This window comes from Patagioenas fasciata, chromosome 4, assembly GCF_037038585.1.
Source record: "Patagioenas fasciata isolate bPatFas1 chromosome 4, bPatFas1.hap1, whole genome shotgun sequence".
NCBI lineage: Eukaryota > Metazoa > Chordata > Aves > Columbiformes > Columbidae > Patagioenas > Patagioenas fasciata.
In genome coordinates, this window is record NC_092523.1 from 58,974,649 (window position 1) to 58,990,554 (window position 15,906).

Here is a 15,906-nt window from a genome sequence, read left to right on the forward strand (position 1 = left end):
TAAAGCACCCCTAAACAAGAGGAGAGCATTAAAAAATGTAGGTGCTGAAAAATTCTGTTGGTTTTTCCATTAGCTACGTCCCTGTCTACAGCTTCTTTGTTCCTCATTCTGCTTCAGGAAAACATTGCCTTAGCTTCTTAGATTTTCATGTGCTGAATTCAGTAAGTGGACATTCACAGGGCTGAGGAAGGGATGTGTCTGAAACCTAAAATTAGAAGCCAGTTGTCAAAAAACAATTTAGTATTCGCATCTAATCTCAGACTTCCCTCTATTCTTATTATTACATGACTGGGAATGCACCATATGATGACAGCAAGATAAAATTAGAAATGGCTCCATTTGACTTGTGTGCCTTTTCACATCATTCTACTCCTGCAAGTTTTATTGTTAACGTTTGAACATGACACAGGATTCAGGTGTCTGTGGCAGACAATCAGTGCTTGAGAAAAGAATGCATAAACATATGGCTTAGTTAAGGATAGAGTAGATGGGCAGTGTGGACAAGGGAGACAATTGCCGTTATTCTGGTCATACAAATGTATCACTAAGTAAATTTAATGCATGCGATGACTGTTGTTATAAAGCCGGCATTCACTGTAGAAGAGATAACAGACATGTTCTTCTCAGTTGAGAGGTGATTTGGGAGAGCTCAGAATGATCAGGTGGTTTTTTTTTCTTTTCTAACCAGAAGTCCTTGCACTCCATTTTGGAAAAGATATTTGAAAGATTGATATTGAGTGAAACTCATTGGTAAATAATGGTGCTGAAGGTAGATGTGTGCACATTTGAACTCACCTTGATTATTTTACACTGGGACGTATGTGCTGCAGGAAGTGTTGAATACATCCTATGTCTTGGCTTGAGACACATTTATCAAGAACAAAGCAAATGATGAAGTAATCCTCCTGATATATTTTTTTCCCCTCCTTGGTGACTATGTGCATTTTTTTTTCTGAACTGCATATATATATATACATACTTAGAGTAATAAAGAGAGAATTTGGACAAGATGCATGCTTCATAAAAAGATGCATATAGTTTCTGTGTGTCTGGCTTAAATTAGTGAGTGGTTTAAGAATGTAAAATAATTCATTGTTTATAATGAACCCTCTTAAAATCAAACCTCCCTTTGGGATCCCTAAGCCTGTGCTTTCTACCTGTCACCTTCACTTGCAGAATTGCTGCCACCTTGGTTTTCTGTCTCTGCTTGGCCTTCTATGATGGAAAACTGTGACACGCAAAGGGTAAAGCCAATATGAGGGTGGCTATGCTACTTCACAGTTTTGTTCTAGACTGCAGCAAAATCACAAACCTTCAGAGTGCAGGAACTGAAATCCCCTTTGACAAAATGGGGTGTGCTGAAATCTGTTTTCTACTGTCTGGGCCGCAAAAAGGTAAGTTACAGCCTCCTTTCCTCTGTGCATGGAATGAAAAGGGATAATTAAGAAATTAAGCAGTTTGCATTTCTCTTTTTTTTTTTTATCACATTCCACTCTGGTCCTCAGCTAAGAATGCAACAACAGTTTTTAACCATAAAAATACAGACAACAGGTTAGCATTAGCAGTGCTTCCAAGTTCCGTACCTGCTATATGCCTGCACAGCGCAGCATTTATTACACTAGCAACAAAAGTGCTTAAATGCCACTGATACATAAAGTGCTGTATGGGATACAGCACGCAGACCTCTTCAAGATAAGTAATCTGACTTAATTCAAGCATCGTTTTTATCCTGCTGTGGCTATAGGAAGTCTAACAGATCAAGACGCAAGACCCTTAGATGTCATTACAGATTCTTTTGATTTTTAATCCTACAATTATTTGTATATGGTAAGGAGAGAGAAAAATAATCCTTCAGCATGTCTGCTGGGCTCTTCAGACACAGCCTGTTCATAGACTTACTATATATACTTCATATGCTGCATAATTGCAGTGGAGGAATAAAAGAAAAAATCGCACATTTAAACTAAATTGAATTCAGAACCTCTAATATGTTGGGTCATAGAAGGCATGTACACATTTAAATTGGATTGCTGCTTTGGAAACTGCGTAGCTCTGAAGTATATCTACATGTTGGCTTTCGACTCCATGCAGCGCCATTAGGTAATGTTTTAAATATAAAGTCACTTCATGATGAACATCCATAAATGAACAATGCACATTCCACATAAAATGCTTGTCAAACAGCACTACCCACCTATTATTAGAACACCAGAAAAAAAAATCACATTAATCTATATTGTTGTGAAACTCTTGATCTGCCCTTGAGAGTCATTTCAAGGATTTTAAATAATCAGTCTTACAAGGCAGCCTTCTTATTTTATGAGTTCCTCATTTTTTACGGATAGCTAACAAAGTAGAGGAGCAACAAACGCAGAACGGCTTCAGTTTGAGGTGTTTAATACCAGCACAAAGTTTCTTCATCTGGACTTGCATGACTAACTGCTAAGAATTCTTAATTCCCTTAAGAAAACTGTAGTGTTGAATTGACAAAGATATGCTGATTACAGAGCCAAAATTTCTACAGTGACAGACCAGGCAGACGGTATTCTCAGTAAGGGACCACTGTTATTAAATACACTGTCATAGAAAATTAGGCCAAAAGCAGATCACACGTAAGGAGACTGCACAGCAAGACACACCCTTTTAAATTAGACTGTCCTCCTGCACTCCACAGAGTTTGTTCTTTGCTGGAGTTTAATTAAATTCAACATAACTCTTGCTGTAGTCAACCTTTTGGCTTCCACCATCTTTTCTCCCATGTTTTGCATCTTATGGAGACTATTTTTAAAGATAATTAGCTTATCCAAATAAAGCCGAGAAAGAAGCAAATCCCAAACTAACATTTAAAAGCACTATAGTACGAAATCAACTATACAGTAGTAGCTGTTAATTTTCTTCTGTAGTAACCGCTTTTTCCAGAAAAATGAAAAAATTTGCAAGGAAATTATTTTGAAGTCTTTATTTATATAAGTCCCTTAAATCAACTTTTTTTCTCTTTAAAATGAAGTAGTAAGTATGGAAATAAAACATTAGAGAATGGGAAAGGAAGCAACTAGAAGGTAGTGGAAACATGAATGCAAAGCAGAATGATTTTACAAAGACCAAATCTTGACCAACAATCGAGTATCCACTGTCAGGCTTTTGCTTGGCCCCGATTCTGTAAGCTGCCTGCTCCACAGGAACAAACTTTGTGCTCATTAAATATAAAGGAAATCTTCTATATGAGGAGACCTGGTTACTTAAGAAACATCTTAAGGAAAGCTATGGATAGCATGATATGTGATGCACTTAGTAAGATCTGGTGAAACATTAGAAAACACACAGTATGCTTGATTATTATCAATTAATTATTTGAGGAGTACTTCCTCACCTTAGCCAGGACTGGTGACTGGCGTGGTAGGTACCACACAACAGCCCTGAAGCAGCCAGTTCTTGTTGCCAGAGATTTCTAATCCCAACTAATAAAATAGGGCTAGAACAAGAGAAAAAAGGAAAAAACAAACAAACAACCCCATTAACCACAGACGAAGACCTAACTAACGGCAGCTCAAAAGGAAAATGAAACATCTCAAACCCCATCAAAAGACATTAGTTACACCCTCTTCGGAATTGTGTTTCTGTGTATCTACCTTTCCTGTGGGTATAACGCAAACAAACCCTTTGCAAAATGCAGACTTCCTGCCATTTCCATGCCAAACACGAAAGCCGTAGAGTTAGTTCAGATATCGTGTATGTAAGCAGAAGAGAAACCTAGTAGGAGAATCTGCAGGGTCAAGGGGAGCCACACAGAAAATGATTCCAGAATACCATAATGATCATTTATTTCTGGTGTTAGAATCTCTGCCCCATCAGGTTGCCTCCTATAGCCACTGTAACTTACCTGTCAATAGAGGAAACATATGGCAATGTTCTTCTTAAGAAAGGTGGAAATAAATGATCTAGTTGAAATTGCTGTGAAATAAAAGCAACAATTTGAAAATTTAGTCAATGAGAAGTTGTCTGTGGTTTGTCATGAAACATGTATCAAGTCAGTTTCTATATAGACCTGTCCTGCACCTGATACTGAAGAATATCTTCATTTTCTGCTCATATAACAAAATACATTATTAAACTTTCAGATAAAACAAAAGGGAGCAAAAACATCAGAGTATAGGATTAGGAAACAAAGTTTTGTTAAATTATGTAAGTAGTCTGAAATACAGTAAGAAGCATTTCAGTAAAGATGAGCGATAAGTATTCCACTTAAATAGGCATGACCAACTGCAGGCAACTGCAGGGGGAATACTGAAGTGGTAGGCAGTAACACTGCAAAAAAAGAACCTGATGGATTGCAAACTCAATGTAAGTAAAATAACCAATAGTTACAGTTGGAATAAAAACAAGTTTCATGCTGAAGTGTGTCAGTAGGAGTACCACATATATGAAGCAATCCTTCCACTTTACTCTTCACTGATAAAATTCATGTCCAGTTCGGGACATTGTTTCCTATATTGAACTAATACAGAGAGCATAGAAGAAATCATCAGGGACCTAGAAACATGGTCTATATGGAAATATGGGCTTGGCTTTTCTTAGAGAGGACTGAGAGACACCTGATGGTTGTCTTCAAGTATACATAAGGCTACTGCAGGAATGTAGAAAATAATGTCTTTTTCATGCCCTTGATCAACAGAACAAAAAATAACAAGATTACACTGGGTAAAGGATTGTAAGGTCAGACAACAGGAAAAAGCTTCCTTACACTAGAGACTGCACCATTTATTTTACAACCAAGTAGATGTTACAAGCCTGAATTTAGGGCTGGCTCTAGTTTGTTTGAGCACAGGGAAGATGCTGACGCTTTGCAGCACAGGTTGCTTCTACTGCCCAGGGATACATCCCCAGCACCAGCCTTGCACCCGCTGCCCACCAGCAAAAGCAAAGCAAAATGTGGTGCTGCATGTAGGCAGGGAAGTGCCTTGAAAGCCTCCCATCTCCTGCAGGGTTGGGTAAAATTATCCTCCATTTCATCTGTGACCTTGGTAACTGTAGGTGACATTCTTTATTGCTCCTTAATGTGCAGTGTTTATAGTCTTCCGTGTCACTGAACAGGCTTAATATTGGCCTTTGCAAGTCAGACCAGGTAAAATCCCCATCGGTTGCATTGCTCTGTGCAACTTCTGTGCCTGAGACTTGTTGTACTGCAATGTGCCTTCACCTTTGTCTATGCTGTATACTGCGGGGCTGCTTCAGATCAACATTTGTTTTTTTTAATAACTCAAGACTGGATTTGGGAGGCTGAAAATGTCCAGGGAATACAGTTTACTTGCATTCACAGGCAGTCTGTTTGTATATGTTTATTAGACAGTTTAAATAACACAAAACCAACAACAACAAAACACTTCTGTATCTTGTCAGCTTCACCTGGCATTTAGAGAAAACCCTAGATGTGCTAAGAAATATCTGGCCAAGTGGCAAACTTGTATATCTTATTAAGCAACAAATATGCAAGTTTCTTCAAATGCTTATGGTTTTTTTCATTGATTTTCTGGCAAATATCTGTACTATTCTCATTTCAAAACACCAAATGTCTCACACCAGGAAAAGTATAGATTAGCTAAAAATGTCTTCAATCTTTGAAAAATATATCCTTTTAGATCAACTATTTGATTAAAAAAGAAACCAAATATGAAGGTGTAACCTTTTTTTGTGCTTTATGTAAATCTAACCCAAGAAATATAATTTAAGTTTGTTTGGGTTTAGTGTGTTTTGTTGCTGTTGTTTGTTTTGGGTTTTGTTGTTGTCTGGTTTTGTTTGTTTGTGGTTTGTTTTTGTTCTTAAATAGAAAATGAAGAACAATTTCACAGTCAGCAGTTGACTTCGGGACACTGAGGACCTGAATTCTAAAAAGGATCTTTCAAATATTTTTTCATATTTGTATAAATTAAGAGAGCAAGTAACTTCTGCCTATGCTTGGAGAAAAAGAAATAGGCACTCCAAAAAAAGAAAATGGAGTTCTGATCTTTAGCACACACAAATCCAAATTCAGTGTAGCACACCTGGAATAGTTGCTCTGTATACAGTAAAGACATGATTCACCTCCCTTAAATTTGTACATTTGCAAGCTTCATGTCTGCATCTAAGGTGGTCTTTTTCCAGACTCTAGTCATTAGAAGGAATAGACACATCTGGAGAGAAATTAATCTGTCCTATGTTAGCCACCTACCTTCAAAATGAACACTTTTTTTTTCATTGTGTTTGCTGGCTGTGGAAAGAAATAACATCTGTTTCTTCCACTGACTGTAAAAGGAGTCTAGACAACAACATGGGTATCTGCACTGCAGAAATTCCAAGTGTGGAAGATGAAACGCAGCCAGAACAACAGAAGTGATCAAATCCATAGGAATGCTGATGGCACAAGATAAGAGCTTTATTCTACTCTAGGTAGATGATCTGACAAATTATACATTTCTCCCCACCAGCAGGTTAGTTACGCAATTAAATGATGGTGACTACATCCAAGTGATGAGAGCTGAATTTTATTTATACCCACAGCTGCGAAGTTGAAACAGCCCACTGGAAAAGAAACTTGTGCTGGACTCACTCTGAGCCGCACGCTATAAAATGAACACTTAGTATCAGATAGCACTTGATGAGCCCCCTGTGCAATAGAAACTCCTCAGGACAAGCAGTTTCAGAATTTAGAGTCAACCAGGTAAATATTCCTCTTACTCGGTGTCTGCTAACATAGAGATAATTGCCAGTAGTTGCAATTAGTTGGGAAGTTACAGTAGATAATTCAATGTGCTATACAAATATATGTGTTCTTCTATTATTCATGCCATGACATTTCTTGGTTGTCTCTGGAGTAACAAGTGAGGCTCCTATGGTTCATGAATTACTTAAATTATGCATGGTTATGGGTAGGCATTCACCATGTACAAACTGAGTTTGAATCATGCATTTCCTGGGGGCAATATTTCTCATGGTTAACTAGCAAACTTTTTAGGTCTTTCCGAGCCTGCTGCGTATTAGTAATTACTCCTGTGGCTGTGATCCTGGCATGCGTGCTTGCTGGTAAATGTGGGAAATAATGACTGTGTACATGTTGATAGATGGGAATCAGCATTTGTATTTATTCACATACAAATAGCTATCTACCTCACTTGGAATATAAATTATGACATCAAACTGCTAAACAGCTCTCTGCTGTCCAATTGTCACTATAAATAGAAGTCCACAAGAGGGAGGTGGCAGTAGATCATATTTTTTACGTTTGGAACTGTACAATCATTTCCTAGCTAACAACCCTGCTTTGTGAAGATAACCTATATTCTCAGCTTTAGGCTTTTGTTTCTAGGTGCCTCTTTAATATGTTTTTAGTTGTTCATTTTTATGAACAATACTGCCCATCTGTCAGGGAAATGTACATGAAAACCCATTAATACACTATTTGCTGCATAAATACAGCAAAATGGTTTTACCAAAGGACAAGTCTTTCCTAAAAACACTAACAAAGCCTTTTTTTTCTTTATTAACACCCTCCCTCCCACTTTTTTTCCCTCAGAATCTATTTTTATAAAAGTAAAAGCAGAAAGAAAACTCAAATGTTGCATAGTCTGTTGTTCATGGAACATTTAACATCACTGAGCTGTCTAATTGTAAGTTTTCTTTAATGTTTTTAGTAAAAATGTTCACAGAATCCTGACGCAGGCAGGCTGCAGTAAATGGAGTTTCTGCTTTACCCTGGCTTGGACAGGGGAGTAGCCACACCAGGAGCCTCAGCAAGTCTGGTCATGGAGCAGGCTGGTAGGTACTTGATGATCTTAAACATCTTTTCCAGACTAAATGATTCTGTGATTCTAAACATGCTACTGAAGAAGCTGGGGGTTGGTAAAATGCATTAAGTCTGTTTATTTTTCTTCCTGTGAAGACAGAGTTGCTTATTACATTCTATTTTCAAGTGTTTTGTCTAAGTGCAGCCTGAAATTTTGAAATATTTTGCCTTCTGCTTTGGAAAATAAACTGAATAAACCTTGTAGTCAGGATATGTCTCCTGAAGTTCAGCTTGAATTTATCCTGTTTTCAGTTTCACACCTTATTACCACACAAAATAATGTATAGCGCTCTCATGAACTAATTTAGCCTTTGCTTGCCCAACTCACAATGGATATGGTGAGAGAATAGTAGTCCTGGAAGGAAGAAGGCATTGTTAGGATTTTTCTGTCGTGTTGGGTCTTAAGACACAGAACTGTTTTAAAAATCCTTTGTTATTTTTTCTTAGGGTAGATATTTAAAGCACATATTGATAAAAGAACATACCACAACTTGTTGGCAATAAGTACAGAAACTTGCTTTATTTGATAGTCATTGTGATAGGAGGGAAATTAATATCTGCTGTAAGACACTTCTCTAATCTGTGTAAAAGCAAATAAATACTGAAGCCATCTCAGGAAAAAAAAAAAAAGTCATTCAAGCTCAGTTTGTAGACTTTCTGCATGTTTCATTTGCAGGCTCTCGATTTTATGACCATAAACTGAAAGCACTTTGAACACACTGCATTTGTATTTCCTGTTCCTAGTCTCAACAGTTGCACTCTGCAAGTCTTTCCTTACTGATGTTCTGACAACATACCAACAACAAAGGGCTCATACTGCTCAATGGGCCAAACATGTCTCCAGAGTGGTGATCTTCATCAATTCCAGTGCCCTACTGTCGTCCTGTTAGTGACTACCTATTTTTCTCATTTTGATTGTAGACTCTACATGCCTAATTGTACCTTGCTGATCACAAAATCACAGAATGGTTGAGGGTGGACTGAACCTCAGAAAATCATTTGGCCCAGGCCCCTGCTCAAGCAGGGCCACCTAGAGCCGGTTGCCCAGGACTGTGTACAGATGGCTTTCAAATATCTCTAAGGATGGAGATTGCAAAATCTTTTTGGGCAACTTGTGCCTATGCTCGGCCACCCTCACAGTAAAAAATACACTTCCTGATGTTCAGGCAGCGCCTACTGTGTTCAGTGTGTGCCCACTGCCTCTCGTCCTGGTGCTGGGCTCTGCTGAGAAGAGCCTGTCTCTGCCTGCTTTATACCCCCCTGCAGCTCAGGGCAGCAGAGCTGCACCCCAAGCATGTGGCTTGTAAAAGGAAAGGGAACCAGGCCAGCTGGACACTTCTGCAGGAGGTGAACCCACACATCCATCCCTTCTACACACAGCAGAATGCTGCTCCAATATGACCATCCTCTGCTGTAGCTTGCTTTAAATCTGTGCAAAGGTCTTTTAATTAGATACAAAACTAGGTAGTAGGTGCACTAAGTAAGGCCTGAAGTGATAAGCAGGAGGCTGTTTGTCATCATGTTACATTTCTAAGACCTGTGAAAAAATCCAGCTCATTTTTATAGCTTAATTTAATGGCTCTGTGTTACAGCAGACAAATGGGAGAGTTCCTGTTTGATGCTATTTTGAAAGTATGGGCGCACATGACTGACACATACCTAAGTAGTCAACGTGGTCTTCTTCAGTAGTGAAGACATTTGTAGTGAGCAAGTTACACTTATAAACCCTGTATTTGGTGGTATTCCTATCAAATTCACTGTTGAATGGCACTTATCCCTGAAACAATTCAGCAGTCACTACTCCTAAGAAGGTGGGGTTTAGTGAGATTAAGCATGGTCAATAATATCCTCAAGATCAACATTTTAGGATGTTTTAAGTCTGTGTTTGTGTAATTCCCAAGAGACAGGAGTAGCTGCTCACTCTGCTGTGATTGTGATGGGTGGTGATGGAGCTTCAGACTGTGCCAACACCAACCCATTCACCCTTCAAAAGCAAAGAGGAATGCACTGGTAGTATTCTGCAAAATTGTAACGTAGTAAACTAAAAGAAATGAGAAACATGGAACTGTTAGCATCTTCTACAATCTTCACCCCTTGCACGTTTTCATTGTTTATGTGTATCTGGAAGGAAGAAAAGTATCTCAGAGCCAGTATCTTTGTACACTGAAGTTGTATAATCTTGTTTTCTTTATCTAAAATTTTGCTAGCTTGGTGATATAATAAGAGAAGCTGTTTGTCCATGAAAAGGCATTTTAAGCAGTAAATTTATTTAAATTTCCTTGTGTTTGCATTCCTTTCTCTTGAATATTGTGGGGCTCATCTATTTAGTTTTCAAAGGTATCTCTCTAAGTTTATGTTACCTAGTCAAACTGAGCTCTGTAGATACTATGGGAACAAAAATGTTCAGTAACAAATAATTGTGTATTTCAGTGGGATGTATTTCTGTTGGTTGGTTACCAGGGATTTTTTAAAACTGTTTGTCATTATTTATTACTTCAGAATTGTATCTCCTTTTATTTTTCTTTATTTTTTTTTATTTTTCTTTACTTTTGATAACCTTTTAAGAACAAGGAAAGAAGTTATTGTCACTGCTTTTAAGTGTATTGGAGAAGTTTTTTTTCAAATTCACTATAAGCAAATGCAAACTTGATTGCAAAATGTATTTCAAATTACAGGAAAAAAAAATGTAGATGCAAGACATGCATGCATTTAGAACAGGGCTTTAAAAAAGCAATGCCTAATAACAAGTGAAAATCAGACAGCTCTACTCCTGAAGGACCTTACTCAGCTGAATGTCACTTCCACAGTTTCTACCTGCAAGTTGGAAAGACTTTTTGCAGGAAAATAAGGAAAATGTCTTCCAAAAGTGAAATTTAAATGCTTCTCTGTTATAGTTAGCAGCAAATCATATTAATCCCTCTACTATTTGTTGCAATAATGGTATTAATCAAGCTGCTTCGTGGGTACTTTTGTGATGTAATATGTAATATGGATACTCCATTGTAATTCAGCATGAATTAATGTTCATTTACTGCAAAGTATTACAGGAAAGAATTATTTGTGGACTTTATGTAGGATCATATTCTTCTACCGTGAAAGAGGCTGTGTAGATAAAGCTTGTGCCGGAATAGAATTCAGGTGTAATCATTATATGCAGTTGTATGTAGAGTGCACTTGACAGTCTCATGGTGTAAAAACTTAAGGCACTCAGAGCTGTTAGATTTTCAATGGCATAATCAAGAAAGTGTTGAGAGACACTGATACTGCTGTTAGCATTAATGGAATCCCTCAGCATCCCCATTAAATTTAGTATACCTGTTTAAAAGAAATAATAATAACACTTCACATGCATATTGCATTACTCCTTTTATCAAAGATCTCCAAGCCTGTTAGGTGCGTTCATGAATGGAGCATCACTGTCCACCTCTCTGGGCTGAGTTTCTTCCTGCTGCAGACGGTACCTTCACCTGGGAAACCCTTGGGAGAGGGTCCTGCAGGAGCACACATGGCTCTAGGCAGATGCTTGTGTGTTCCTGCTGCCTGCAGCTCTGCTGGAAGTTGTAGTAGGCTTTACTTATTTGCTCTTATTTCTTGAGACATTTTATGCAGTAATTTCCTAAGGTCTTAGTGCTATGGATTAGTCCTCTTTTTTACCATTCCATTTTTATTTTTAAAAAATTATCACAATATCTGTCTACACCTTGTAAGTCTGCACTCCTCTAGGTTTTAGCAGTACCTTTATCCTGATTTTTATTCCGTATTTTAAACTGTATTACAGTCAGATTTGTGCTGTTCAAGCTCTGCTTTGCTTCATTGGGACAGTTTGTTGAAGACGCTATGCAGCCTACAGTCCTGGAATGCTCATTTCAGAAAAAGATTGCTATCCTTATTTTTGCTGGATTTTCAGCAACACAGAGACTTTGTTGACCTGTGACCTGTCCCGTAAGATCAACTGATTAACAGCTCCTCAGAGTTTTTGAAAGTTTCTTCAGTTTTTCTGCAGCAATAGCATTGCTACTCTTGCATAAAACCTGAACCATCCAGAGCTATAGGATTTTACTTTATCTGGTGAAAAATGACCACTAATTTTTCACACAAATTTCAGTTTCTCAACTATTGTGCTACTTTAAAAGTCCCTCCTCATTTATTAAGAGTCCAGCTCTCTTCTGCTGTATTCACTTTTGCCTAAAATGTGGAAGGTGTTAAGCTGTTCCCTTCTATGCTCAGGAGAATGACTGGGCACTTCTTTTCAACAGAAGGCTTTGCACGGTCAGGGAACTGCAGATCTGCTGGGAGCTAATTAATCCATCATTTTGCTCTCTGCACACTGTGTATGGTCCTTTGCTTGATGCTGAAAAAGTTGTAGAAAATGAATAGTAGGGAGAGGACTTAAGGATTTTCACTTTTCTTCCCAGAGCTGTAGATTTTGTACTTTGCATTGTCTGCTGGGGACTAGTTAGAGTTACGTCCAAACTCTTATTTAGAAGAAAGAAAGACAAACCATGTTTACTATTATATTAAAGAGGAAAGGATTTTTTCTGAGGTGCTGTGGACAAAGAATGTTACAAAATCCACTTTGACGTGCAACACTCTTCTCAGCATCTTTTCAAGGCTGCCACATTTCCCCTTAGTTCTTTTATGAACATAAACCTGTTCTGCTCCTTTTCTGCCTCTAGCTTTCATTCTTGCTGACCTGATTCTTTATTCTTGCTTGACACCTTCTGTCTTTCAGACTACCACTCAAATGCACATTCCTGCTCTTTTTACCTCACACAAACAAGTTTTTACTATTAATTAACTTTGTCTCTAAGCTCTGCTATTCGCAATTCAGTAAACAGAGATGCATCTAACAAAGACAACAGGAAGGGGAAGGAAGCTGGAAGGTCCCTCTCCAGGTTTTGCTCCTAGGTCAAATATCTTCCCTTATTTAATTATGCTCTGTAAAATTCTTTGAAATCATTGGATTAAAGAAGCTGTGCAAGTATATGGTGCAGTTAATTATATTGCATTTGTAATCAGGCCATAAAAGAGAAACCCTTGAACCACAGCTATATTGTTCCAGGCACTGCAGTCTGTGGACGTTTTCCTTTGAATTTTGTTCCATGCCAGCCAGTGGTAATAGGTTCTCACTGTATCCAAAACTCCTGCAGTCTTTTTCAGCCTGCCCTGGCCAGCAGCCCATCAGCCATTCCACAAACAAACATATATTTCTCTCTCTATTTCTTTCTTCCTTCTTTTCATTCCACTGTGCAAGCAATTAGCTATTGAATCCTTAATAAGCCCATCTAGTCCAGCCCACATGACTATTTTGCTCCTAATCAATTTATTCAGCTCACATAGAGGGATTTATCATATTTACAATATCACAGCTATTTGTGTAGGAGTTCTAAAAGGTAAGGAGTAATTTTAGGGAAAGGAAATCCAGTTGTAGATTTTTGCTGCTTTTGTTGAGCCCCAGTATGTGGGGATTCATTTCATCACTTGGAAGGGGAAATTTTGGATTTCAGTGGGCAGAATTGAGATCCATCAAGGGAGGACAGAACAGAAATTAAACAAAAAGCAAATAATTTGGAAAAAATGTGGCCAGACTTTTGCAAACTATCTTTTTCCAGAAGTATTTTCTTTTGTTTTACCACTCTTTGCTAAACCTTGTAGATGGACTTCACCCTGCTCTGTTATCACTTCAAAGTTAGTTTATTATCACAAGGGAGAAAAACATGAAAGACTCAGTGACTCAGGTCAGACAGGTACCTGTGCAGACTGAGTATTTGTGGAAGGTGACTTTTAAACATCTCCTCTGCTATAGCCTGATATCCCCACTGGGTAAGCACACAATTGGGTCTCAACATTTCCTGCGCCCCATGTCCCTTGCTGTATGTGCTTGGCGAATGCTTTTGAGTCCAGGCAACCATCCAGCTCTACTCGAGATTTAACTGCAAATCAAACTAATAACTTCCTTGGCCTGCAGTGAAAAAGAATAAAAATGCTTTCCCAAGTGGTTGATTTTTGCTATTATTAGGATTTATTGACGTAACAGTAGTATTAAGAGGCCCAGCTAGGACTCCTGGATTGAATCCCTCTCCCAGCTTCCCCAAAACCCTCACCATTGTCCCTGATATTTCTGTTTCATAAATTATATGGCTCAGTTGGGCACATTGTACATGGTATTATCCCAATACATGACTGTCATATTCTCACCTTGCCATAGAAATAATACATAGACTATGCAGAAACAGCACAGGGGTCACAGAAGCAAATAATGCATATGATTCTGTTCCATAAGACATTATGAACTATCTTTTTTGTATGAAAGGGTTAATTTGAGATTGGCTCATGAGAAAGGTATGAGCTTCTAAGACTTGTACATTAAGAAGCCTGATTTCTGCCATAGCTGCCACATGCAAGCTGCAGCACATGCTTTCTTTAATTTCTGAGAGAAAAACTCTCCTCTTAGAGATTCAAGAGCAAAATGCTTTCCTCACAGATACTTTCCCTCTAATTCAAGTCTTCTTCTCCAGAGATACAAGCATATTTCAAGTTTCCATAAAGACAGTCTTCACTAGTGCCAGCGTTAATGCACACATACCTGGAAGTTTTCAGTTCTTATACTGATTTCAGTGTTTTTTATTCTTCATCAAAATACTAGGCTCTCCAGAGTGGTAGAATGGATCAGTTCCAGCAAAACAACACAGATGAAAGCTGTTATCCAGTATTTGCAAGGGTTGAAATAAAATATGAATACAGTAATAATACGCTAAATCCAATCTTGCAAATGCAAAAATGACTGAATTTGTGTCTTTCAGAGTGAATACTGAAAAACTGCATGGCCTGTCATTACAAAGTTCTTCATTGTCACATTATGTATTTATGTCACGGTAGTTGCATTGGACAATGCTTATTGTTAGTTCCTCTCTTAGGAATAAAGCTCATTCAATCAAGTTTAGTGCCTTCTGGTACTGTGAGTGAAACCCTGTTGGTGTTGCCATATTTGATGATTCCTTTTCATCTGGAGATGCAGACTAATGCCTACAGTGCCCAGACTGAGCTTCTGAGTAGTGGCTGAGGTTGCACTTCTTCTTCTGCTGGGGGAAATGGGCAGAAGTTCCAGGGCACTGGCCATCTATCTCCGCTCGTATTTCCCAACTGTTTCAGTATGCAACATTACAGTTTCTCAGTGCTGTCACTCATAAGACATGTTCTTCTGTAATTTAGTAGTTCACAATCACAGCAGATTTCTGAGCTTTATTTTTAAAGAAGTCAGGTTCAAAGGGAGATCCATGTTGTATGAAGAGATACCCATAAATGGCATCTGTTTCTCTGTGTCTGTATGTATCCCCTGTATCAATTTAGAAAAAACATTCTGTATTATAAAGTTTTCTTTCAACCTTTTTTCCACACTTGTCCTCATACAGCTTGAGGCCACAGCCCTACTTAATACAGAGAGCTTTGGGAAGATAGGACAAAATCTGAGAATAAAAGAGGTGAGCATGAAACTAAGGAAGAGAGACTTGCAAACAAACAAACAAACAAACCAACAAAAAAACAAACAAACAAACAAAACACCAAAAAAAACCAAAAAAACCCAACAAACAGAAGAGAGAGAGAAGCATAGTGTTAATGTGAGGGAGAAAGAAAGGAGGGTTGGGAAGGACACGGCTTCCAATAAGCCAAGTTTTCTTGGCTGAGGAGGTGCTCTTCTTCACCTTAAACTATGCTCAGCTTGTATTTAACGACCTAATTCTTCTTGCTTAACAGTTACAGTGCTCTTGCCCAGCCCTGAGCGCGTGCTGACTGCAGTTCCCTGCTCGCTCTCCAGGTTTCTTTGCTGCAGCCCTGGGCTTTCCATTTTGTTGATGTGCCAATGAGCCCCTTGACCTTCCTGGCCCCATCACAGATGCTCAGACAAGGGCTGTTCCGTGCAAAAGAGGGCTGGGAGACGTGAAGAGGTGAGAGGTATACATGCTGGGGAGTCTCCAAAAAGGTCTAGGTAAATTGAGCCCTGCAGGGTGCAGGTACCTACCACCGTGAGGCTGAGTCACCAACGGAGGCTTCTGAAATCCATAGTTTTAGCTTGAAGAGCCGAGTATATT

At 38.5% G+C, this 15,906-nt stretch overlaps 1 long non-coding RNA gene across 1 annotated transcript in view; it reads left to right on the forward strand.

Annotated features, from left to right (window-relative positions):
* The first annotated feature begins 7,701 nt into the window (after nucleotides 1-7,701).
* The window catches only part of LOC139827927 (uncharacterized), a 47,871-nt gene continuing 39,666 nt past the window's right edge, over nucleotides 7,702-15,906 (forward strand). The window contains exon 1 of the long non-coding RNA XR_011739066.1: nucleotides 7,702-7,788. This is a non-coding gene — a long non-coding RNA (uncharacterized lncRNA). The remainder of the gene's footprint in view (nucleotides 7,789-15,906) is intronic.